Source organism: Berghia stephanieae, chromosome 4 (assembly GCF_034508935.2).
Source record: "Berghia stephanieae isolate SIO BIC M18660-M18661 chromosome 4, UCSD_Bste_1.3, whole genome shotgun sequence".
In the NCBI taxonomy this organism is placed as follows: Eukaryota; Metazoa; Mollusca; class Gastropoda; order Nudibranchia; family Aeolidiidae; genus Berghia; species Berghia stephanieae.
The window spans coordinates 86,458,988-86,469,821 of NC_088363.1; the positions used below are offsets into that span (position 1 = coordinate 86,458,988).

Below are 10,834 nucleotides of genomic sequence, written 5' to 3' on the forward strand. Positions count from 1 at the left end.
AAGTTGTATAGCATCAAACCACGTGATTGATGAGTCATGGAACGAGAGCTGATTATTGATAATTATATATATATTATCACTACTAAATAGGTAAACGGAGCGGCTATGTGGTATAGTGGTATGACACTTGCTTTCGGATCGGAAGGTCCGGAGTTCCAGCCCTCGCTCGGTGCATAGTTGAGTCCTTGGAAAGGGCTCTTTACTCACATTATTTCACCCTACTCAGGTGTAAAATGATTACCTGGCCGTTAACAGCGTTGTCTCTTCGGTAAAAACTGTAATATCGCCTAACAGGCGTCATGTCTCGTTCTACATGTTACATGTTGCTGTTAGTCATGGACCCCTTTTAAAGCGCTTTGAGCACATTAAGTGGATATTGCGCTATATAAAAGCTCCCACGTTTTGTTGGTTTTTTTAAAAACGAAATCACTTGAACTGGTTGGTTAGTGCTTTAAAAATTGTTTCCGAATTTAGCAAATCGGTGTGCTTTACAAGATATGTGCTTAAAGGCTTTGAAAGTTTTCCCAAGCCCACAGCATGAAGGGTCAGAGCAGACACCGAGCGTTGTCAATGACCCAGTGGGTGGCAATGATTGGATAGTTATAATTGTTATCTTTCTAGATCCAATAGAGCGACGTGGCGAATAATATCACAAATATCAATACGGTTACATAGCTTTACAATGCTTCATTTTCAACCTAAAGACCAGACTGTTGAACCAGTTTTCTATTTTATAAATTACATATTGCCTGCTGTGTGACATTTTTTTATAATCGACACAGACATTATCCGTCTCTGTCGATGGGCGAGTGTAATTAATTAGTACACCTGAGTCTATTGAGGTAATGTGTGTAATGTGCGCTAACCAAGTTTACAGTTTTGCGATTATTGTCTCTCTCCCGGTCACGACGGGCATTGTGAAACGCAAAGAGTATGGTGAAAACAAAAGAAATTCACAATATTTAATCAGTTACTTTGTGTAATACGCCATATTTTTATACGCCCCTCATTGAGTTCAACGATGGTAACATAATGACTACTCTCTTTAACGTTATATTTTAATAAATTATGTTTTGTATGTTAATTTATAGCTTAATAAATATTAAATTTTACTTTATTTAAACAAGTTGTCGCATTTCTTCACACGTGTTATCTGCTTTATAAAGCACCGATATGAGTTTGTTGTTTGTTTACTTTTTGGGGTTTTTACGGTGCCTACAACAATTTTAGGCCATCTTAGTGCCAAGTGGCGAAAAAAAGATGATGGAGTATGCACTTACAAGCTTCCAAGAAAGAGGAAGACAAAGTAGGCTGCCTCAAACAGAGATTAGAAGTGGATCGACGAGAAACCATCTATATGTCTAGTTTGAGATCTTAAGAACCTACATAAACCGTTACACAAAATCCAGCCAAGTGTGGCACATCGGTAGGCAAAAACATGCAAAATAAGTATATCCTTAGAGAAATGATTTACAAGTTTAAAATATCTCTTATAAAAAAAAGATAAATCCACCTGTCTCCCTATCACTAAAAGATTCCAGACAGGGCTCAGGTGAAATCAAAATGGGTCTTATTTTAGGACAAAGCCTAAGACACAAAAGCAACATGGTTAGGACATCTGGGGACAAAAGAGGTAGCAAAAGTAAGACAACGAATTCACCGGGCTATTGCATACACGAAAGGAAGCTGCAGGAAATCGACCATGCGAAGGACTTTGGGAAAATAATTGACTGCAAGTGTCAATGATGGACAGAGCAAAACAAATATGTGTGCATAAAGGCAAATACCATACTTGGTTTCCGTGGAGCTGCCCAGCAGCAATCAAAGGAAAGTGCTGTATGATTCTTGTCAGACCAATACTCTTCAACAATGGCGGACGCCCGTATGAAATATTTCTCCGGCGAGCATAAAAGCGTATCCAGAGGGGAAAAACCCCCCATAAATTTGATCATGTTTTGACTTTTACACATTCTGATCACAAGACATATGAAAAGTTCTATCCAGCATGAAGAATAAAAAGTAATCATTTTCTTTGTTTAGAACCAAGATGACCGCCGTTGCCGGGCGGCGTGACATCAGACTACTGAATCCAATTCTAAACTATGGCAGCTTAGGGATCCACATCAGAAAAATCAAGTAGAAAGCATATGTTACGGGTGTTTATAAGAGGGGGGTTCAAGGATACCGCTTTGTCCCAAGACAGCAGACAAATGCGGCCTGTTAGTAACATAGTATAGAAGTAGGAGGACCCTCAGATAGAAGTCTCCGAATAACGAATGCGAATGCTATATACTATTCGCAGTACTACTGCGAATAACGAAAACGACCTCTATCTACTATTCGTAGTACTACTGCGAATAGAGGAAATCACTATTCGCAATACTACTGCAAATAGAGGTGGCCTAAATAATAATAATGAGCATTTCTTTCAATTTGTATTTTCAACGTGGATCTTTTGTCATGTGTTTGTTTATTAAATTTTCTATATACAATAGCATTTTAAAAACATCAGAACAAACTTTGATGGATTAGTGAAAGTTTAAATTTTGAAGTCTTTATTGCGAAAAGTGATTTCACTATGGTAGGCGGTAGGAAGTGATTATAACACGACCGTTAGTCTATGCCATAGTGATAACTAATAACACGGTAGTCTGTGGTCTGTGCTGCCTTCTGCCTACATGATTCGCAGCGGTATTGCCAGGTGCCTTTGCAAAAATCTACCAACTTTATGCCAGCCATCCACTAAAATCCGCCAACTTTCTCATACTTCACTTGCGACATAATTTGCTCAAAATCCACCACTTATAATCATCAGTTAGTGTATTGTTTCAGAACCCAGAGTAAAAATTATGTTACTTAACGCTAGTCCCCTATTTACAACTGTTTCCTTTTTAAAGGCATGGAGATTCGGAGTTTCGATTTTCTTAGAGCGGGAGGTAGACCACAGAATAGGTCCGGTATTCTCTATGAGGGTAGACTGTCGGATATTGTTTTACCTTCAGTTAATTATGTTGGTAACAACAAGATATGAAGTGAATAGAAAAGTGCCAGAAGACAATAGAGAATAAAAATTTTTTCGCGGCGGTGGTGGGGTTTGAACCTGCGACCTTATTGGTACGACAACTCCGCCTGGCAGGTGAGAGCGTGGCTCTACCGTGTGAGCTATCCACGAACACAAAAATATTCGTTTCAAACTCAAAGTCATTACTAGATCCCTCTCTCACCCACTTCTTGAGACCGCCGATTCGTTCGTACACCACCATCGCGAATAATTTTGACCAGCAGTTAAGCTTAATAGCCAATATTCTCAACACAAACATATAACATAGAAACGATTGAGACATTGAGTATGCTCCGGTGTATGGGGTGAATTTTTAATTCAGAAAAGTGAGTGGAGCAGGCACTTATGTTGGTAACAACAAGATATGAAGTGAATAGAAAAGTGCCAGAAGACAATAGAGAATAAAATTTTTTCGCGGCGGTGGTGGGGTTTGAACCTGTGACCTTATTGGTACGACAACTCCGCCTGGCAGGTGAGAGCGTGGCTCTACCGTGTGAGCTATCCACGAACACAAAAATATTCGTTTCAAACTCAAAGTCATTACTAGATCCCTCTCTCACCCACTTCTTGAGACCGCCGATTCGTTCGTACACCACCATCGCGAATAATTTTGACCAGCAATTAAGCTTAATAGCCAATATTCTCAACACAAACATAACATAGAAACGATTGAGACATTGAGTATGCTCCGGTGTATGGGGTGAATTTTTAATTCAGAAAAGTGAGTGGAGCAGGCACTTGTGTTGGTAACAACAAGATATGAAGTGAATAGAAAAGTGCCAGAAGACAATAGAGAATAAAAAATTTTTCGCGGCGGTGGTGGGGTTTGAACCTGCGACCTTATTGGTACGACAACTCCGCCTGGCAGGTGAGAGCGTGGCTCTACCGTGTGAGCTATCCACGAACACAAAAATATTCGTTTCAAACTCAAAGTCATTACTAGATCCCTCTCTCACCCACTTCTTGAGACCGCCGATTCGTTCGTACACCACCATCGCGAATAATTTTGACCAGCAGTTAAGCTTAATAGCCAATATTCTCAACACAAACATATAACATAGAAAAAAAGAAAAAAAAAAATTTATTCTCTATTGTCTTCTGGCACTTTTCTATTCACTTCATATCTTGTTGTTACCAACATAAGTGCCTGCTCCAACAGCAACGCGTAACATGTAGAACTGGACATGATGCCTGCTAGGCGATATTACATTATTTTTTTTCCGACAGAGACAACGCGATTAAAAACAAAGATGAGGGAAAACACTGACAACAGCAACTAGTCATGCACAGTCACCACATCTTGTCGAAATAAAATCTCTCTCTCTCTCTCTCTCTCTCTCTCTCTCTCTCTCTATCTATCCCTTTCTCTCTCTCCCACACATACACACACAAACACACAATATACATTTCTTTATGACATGGTTACTATTACTATTTGTCCTTTGTCCCTTCGTTAAGTCATGTTTGTATCACGAATGCTTAAAATAGTCACCCTTAATTAATCATATATTGATCATTGCATCATAATAATTACAAACTATACACGGTTTCTTTTTTACCCACAAATAGACCTGTAAATGAGCTCTATAAAAATTGACTGAAACTCTTCGACAAACTGAAGATTCAATTATTTTTTTAAAAATAAGGGCATCATTGGAGAGGAGAGTGATAAATACAATACATTAAAATAGTGGGTGTTATTTCTTACTGGAAGTATGACTGCCATAATTTGATGTAGAAGGAATTCTAAATAAGCATGTGATTCATATAGGTAAAGATGACTTCATCAAAATCATATTCCTGCCTCTGGAATTTTTTTGACATAGTCAGAAAAATAATCACCATTATCATCTTTAACTTCTAGCCATGAGCTATTGAATTTATTCCTCACATCTTTATCGATGCTCGACAAGTCTGAATTGCGATCCACGAACAGCTAAGCCATTGTGAGAACATTAGAATAATGTAGCAAAGAGCAAACTTGATTTTCAATCAGTAAATGACAGAAAAAAAAAACAAAACTTAAATAAATATGACTTCTGGCCAATACACTGAATTATTAAGTAGAAGTGAATTATCAAGAAGAAACTTCGGCAGGCGTAGGTAGCGGAAAAATTCAAAGAATCGAAATGAAGGTAAATCGCCACAAAACAGCAAGCTCGCTTGGGCTTGAGCAAAACAATGGCAGAAAACGTCCTGATTTGCACGGGAATTAATTAGGCTACTTACCATTGTTCCTTATAATCAGGTACTCAATCAGTGAAGAAACGGTCAACCAGTTTGTTTACAACGTGAGGCAATCGAAATGTGCTTGTAGCAATCTATCCTAACTTTCGATTTGAAGGTGTCTACATAACATTCGCAATTTACTTTATCATATTTTTGAGACTCGCCAGGTAAATGTGGTCAATTTTGGCTTAGATAAAACAGTGAAATTTATCGCTCGGTGGCTCAGTTAAAATTGGCTACAGTTGGGATCACGACGGGTTTGGAAAGTGAAAAAATAATTTAACGAAGGATGTGTGAAAATACCCAGGGATGTGTTCAGACACGCCTTTTATAAAAAGCGTCGCTTAGTCTTGGCAATATATACATCGTTAATATAAACGGTCCCCATGAGCTATGCGTAGCGCTGTGGAACACTCCTAATTCCTTTACGGTCATTCGACTACGATTTGTGAATTCTTTTTATTTATTTATTTCTTTCTTTCTTTCTTTCCTTTTTTAAAATATTTGAATTTGACAAATTGACTGATTTCAGTTAATTGACTGAGAATTTACAGGTCTACACAAAGTACTGAAACAATATTATAATTATAACCTGGGAAATAAATTTGAAATATATGCAACTGAAATGTGAAACGACTGACTTTATTCTAGTGTTCTTTATTGACCACGTTTGTAACTAGTGGGCTAAAAGCCGGTATAATTGTGTTCATATAATATTAAGCTAAATCATGTGAGCACCTGTTGAATATAACGTGTGATGAAGACATCTTGACCGGAATCCATATGCCTCTGAACCAGCAATGATCAAAGCGTAACAAATCGGACAGCTGCACCGAGATGTTATCGCATATCATCAAAGAACTAAAAGCGATGCACAAATTGTGAGGGAATGAATGAAAGATTACTTTATTCCTCCATCGGCTAGAGCAAGTTTTGAGAGTTTCTATCATTTCGTTTGCTTATAATAATGCAATCAATAAATTAAATTTAACAAACTATAATTGAAATTGTGCTGATATCAAAATACAAAATATCTCAAAGAGAGTAATTTTTAATTCAGAAAAGTGAGTGGAGCAGGCACTTATGTTGGTAACAACAAGATATGAAGTGAGTAGAAAAGTGCCAGAAGACAATAGAGAATAAAAAATTTTTTTTCCGCGGCGGTGGTGGGGTTTGAACCTGCGACCTTATTGGTACGACAACTCCGCCTGGCAGGTGAGAGCGTGGCTCTACCGTGTGAGCTATCCACGAACACAAAAATATTCGTTTCAAACCCAAAGTCATTTCTAGATCCCTCTCTCACCCACTTCTTGAGATCGCCGATTCGTTCACCACCATCGCGAAGTAATTTTGACCAGCAGTTAAGCTTAATAGCCAATATTCTCATCACAAACATATAACATAGAAACGATTGAGACATTGAGTATGCTCCGGTGTATGGGGTGAATTTTTAATTCAGAAAAGTGAGTGAGCAGGCACTTATGTTGGTAACAACAAGATATGAAGTGAGTAGAAAAGTGCCAGAAGACAATAGAGAATAAAAAATTTTTTATTCTCTATTGTCTTCTGGCACTTTTCTACTCACTTCATATCTTGTTGTTACCAACATAAGTGCCTGCTCCACTCACTTTTCTGAATTAAAAATTCACCCCATACACCGGAGCATACTCAATGTCTCAATCGTTTCTATGTTATATGTTTGTGATGAGAATATTGGCTATTAAGCTTAACTGCTGGTCAAAATTACTTCGCGATGGTGGTGAACGAATCGGCGATCTCAAGAAGTGGGTGAGAGAGGGATCTAGAAATGACTTTGGGTTTGAAACGAATATTTTTGTGTTCGTGGATAGCTCACACGGTAGAGCCACGCTCTCACCTGCCAGGCGGAGTTGTCGTACCAATAAGGTCGCAGGTTCAAACCCCACCAACGCCGCGAAAAATTTTTTTATTCTCTATTGTCTTCTGGCACTTTTCTACTCACTTCATATCTTGTTGTTACCAACATAAGTGCCTGCTCCACTCACTTTTCTGAATTAAAAATTCACCCCATACACCGGAGCATACTCAATGTCTCAATCGTTTCTATGTTATATGTTTGTGATGAGAATATTGGCTATTAAGCTTAACTGCTGGTCAAAATTACTTCGCGATGGTGGTGAACGAATCGGCGATCTCAAGAAGTGGGTGAGAGAGGGATCTAGAAATGACTTTGGGTTTGAAACGAATATTTTTGTGTTCGTGGATAGCTCACACGGTAGAGCCACGCTCTCACCTGCCAGGCGGAGTTGTCGTACCAATAAGGTCGCAGGTTCAAACCCCACCAACGCCGCGAAAAATTTTTTTATTCTCTATTGTCTTCTGGCACTTTTCTACTCACTTCATATCTTGTTGTTACCAACATAAGTGCCTGCTCCACTCACTTTTCTGAATTAAAAATTCACCCCATACACCGGAGCATACTCAATGTCTCAATCGTTTCTATGTTATATGTTTGTGATGAGAATATTGGCTATTAAGCTTAACTGCTGGTCAAAATTACTTCGCGATGGTGGTGAACGAATCGGCGATCTCAAGAAGTGGGTGAGAGAGGGATCTAGAAATGACTTTGGGTTTGAAACGAATATTTTTGTGTTCGTGGATAGCTCACACGGTAGAGCCACGCTCTCACCTGCCAGGCGGAGTTGTCGTACCAATAAGGTCGCAGGTTCAAACCCCACCAACGCCGCGAAAAATTTTTTTATTCTCTATTGTCTTCTGGCACTTTTCTACTCACTTCATATCTTGTTAAAGAGAGTAATTCTAATGATAGAGTGTTTGGTACCAAAATACAGATTAAAGTTTTCTCAATGTGTTGCCAATTTGTTTAAATTGGTAAAATCGACTGTGGTTGTGCAAAAGCGATTGTAATATAACCAGATATCAGTAACAAATCTGTTAAGTATCACGGGAGATAACCCGTTGCACTGGTCGGGAAATTGATGGAGTAAATTACCTCTTGACCGCGGCGCAGGTAGAGAACTAAAAGCTCGCCTATTCAACACTGTGCCCCTTTATCAACAAAACAGGATGAATGAAACACTACAGATGAATGAGATAATATGGTAGTGGCATTGGATTGGAATAGCGTCCTATCTGAATGATGGATAAACGATTAAAGAATAAACGAATCACGGTGTTGCAGCTGGGAGGTTATTCTTGAAAAATACTGGGTAATGTAAATGTTGCTGCTCAAAGCTCGAAGAAATAAATAACAAACAATGTGAAATCACACTCAATTTCACATTGTTATTTATTTCTTCGAGCTTTGAGAAACAACATTTACATTACCCATGTCATAAATGACACACTGAATAACATGAGAGGGGAAAGTGGTGTTGCTTGACACTAGAAACAATCAGCCCTACAGATCCTGAATAGAACACAGGCCATTGAAAAAGTAAACAACAAGAGATGAAGTGAGTAGAAAAGTGCCAGAAGACAATAGAGAATAAAAATTTTCGCGGTTGTGGTGGGGTTTGAACCTGCGACCTTATTGATACGACAACTCCGCCTGGCCGGTGAGAGCGTGACTCTACCGTATGAGCTATCCACGAACACAAAAATATTCGTATCAAACTCAGGTCATTTCTAGAGCTCTCTCTCACCGACTTCTGGAGACCGCGGGTTCGCCACACAACCATCGCGAAGTTACCTGGCCAGCAGTTAAGCTTAATAGCCAATATTCTCAACACAAACATATAACATAGAAACGATTGAGACATTGAGTATGCCCGGTATATGGGGTGAATTTTTAATTCAGAAAAGTGAGTGAGAGATAAGTGCCTGCTCCACTCACTTTTCTGAATTGAAAAAGTAAACATGGAATTGCCAGGTGTTGCAACGCAATTCCTTCATTAGTGTGTCAAAATATTGTGATAAATACTCACTAACTGTGGGTCTGATCATTTCGCGTCAGGCAAGATTTAAGATGGCTACGCCTGAGTCTGCCCAAAAATGTATGTCACATTACAAGAAATGAAAATGAAAACTGAGTTGTTAGTGGTGCTCATGGAAAGAAATGATTCCATTGGTAAAGCTATTGAATACAACTCGCTGTAATTAAACCCTATTTTCACCCCTTGAAAACGCATCCTATTTTATGCTTTTGGGGTGCAGATGCACCCCCTAACAGGCACATAGAAAAAAACAGGAATATTCCGATTTTCATCCTGTGGGGTGCAACTGCACCTCCTAATATTTTAGTAGCAAATGAGAGAAACCTATTTTACTCTTTGGGGTGCAAATGCACCCCATCTTTACATCACTAGTTTCTATACATTTTATCCTATTTTGACTTATTACTGAATAGAGACAAAACTCCACCAACTTATTCGGCAACATATTCAAAAATTATCTGGCAACTTATTAGAATTATTCACCACTTCCTGTTCCTGAATTCCTCCTTTTCTCTTAACACCATTCAAAACACAAGGCTGACCTGACTTTCAATCTAACAACATCCTGATTAGGTAAGTAAATACCATTTTTAAAGTATGATTCTAAGCTTTGTTTTACCACTAAATATACTTTACAAAATCTAGATCTTATCAAAATGTAAGCTTTAACTGATTCCTGTAAATATGAAGATCCCAAAAATGTAAAGCTATAATCTAGATCTACATTGTTTTGTCACTCACCATTGTTATTTGTAATGCTGTCAAACCCTATACTATAAAAACTGTTGAAAATCATTAGTATACACATGCTTTATAATTTATAATACATATTGTTACCATTAATTGTTATTCTGTCAAAATATATAAAAACTGTTGGAAAACTTTAGTATACATGCTTTATAATTTATAATACATATATCATCATCATCTTTTAAATTGCAAATGCTTGTATCCAGATCAAATAGATTTATTAAAACCTTGAAATGTGTTATCTATTCTTGCAGGGCATGTTTATGATTATAAAGATAAATGGCAAGTTCTCGGACTAATCTGTTTGAGCGCTTCGACAATGAACAAGAGGTTCAGCCTGTTGCCCAACAACCAAGTTCTTCATCTGATGTTGGTGGTGATATGGATGAATTACTGGATGATATGGGAGAAAGCAGAGATGGTGAGTTGGTTTTTTTGTGTGTTTCCTTTCATTGACACTATAGCAGATTTTACTTTCTAACGAGAAGTACAATTTTCAGTGTATCAATCCTGTTTGTTTTTGTTTTTAAGGGTTTTACAGCGCTTGCAACACATTTAGGTTATATCAGCGCCAGTAAAAAGGAAGAAAATGGGATAGTAAAAAGTTCTAGAATTACAATTAAAGCACCCAAGAAAAAGTAAGACAAAGGGGAACTGAGAACAAATAGGGATCAGATGTAGATTCCAAGGGCATACCACCAATGTACATAGTTTGAAATCACCTACAAGTCTCATCCAGACACAATCACAAAATCCAACAAAGAGGAACACACTCAAATGCTTACATTATACATTCAAAATAAAAATAATACATAACAGAGAGATGATTTACAAGGAAAAAAATATCATCTCCCAAAAC

General features: G+C 38.0%; 1 protein-coding gene across 4 annotated transcripts in view; it reads left to right on the forward strand.

Moving 5' to 3' along the window:
• The window catches only part of LOC144971464 (uncharacterized), a 16,437-nt gene extending 15,320 nt beyond the window's left edge, over positions 1-1,117 (forward strand). For all 4 annotated transcript variants that reach the window (XM_078912403.1, XM_078912401.1, XM_078912404.1 and 1 more), the window contains one exon: positions 1-1,117. This exon is cut by the window's left edge and continues 1,380 nt beyond it. The gene's annotated coding sequence lies outside the window, so the exon portion shown is untranslated.
• Positions 1,118-10,834: the final 9,717 nt, after the last annotated feature.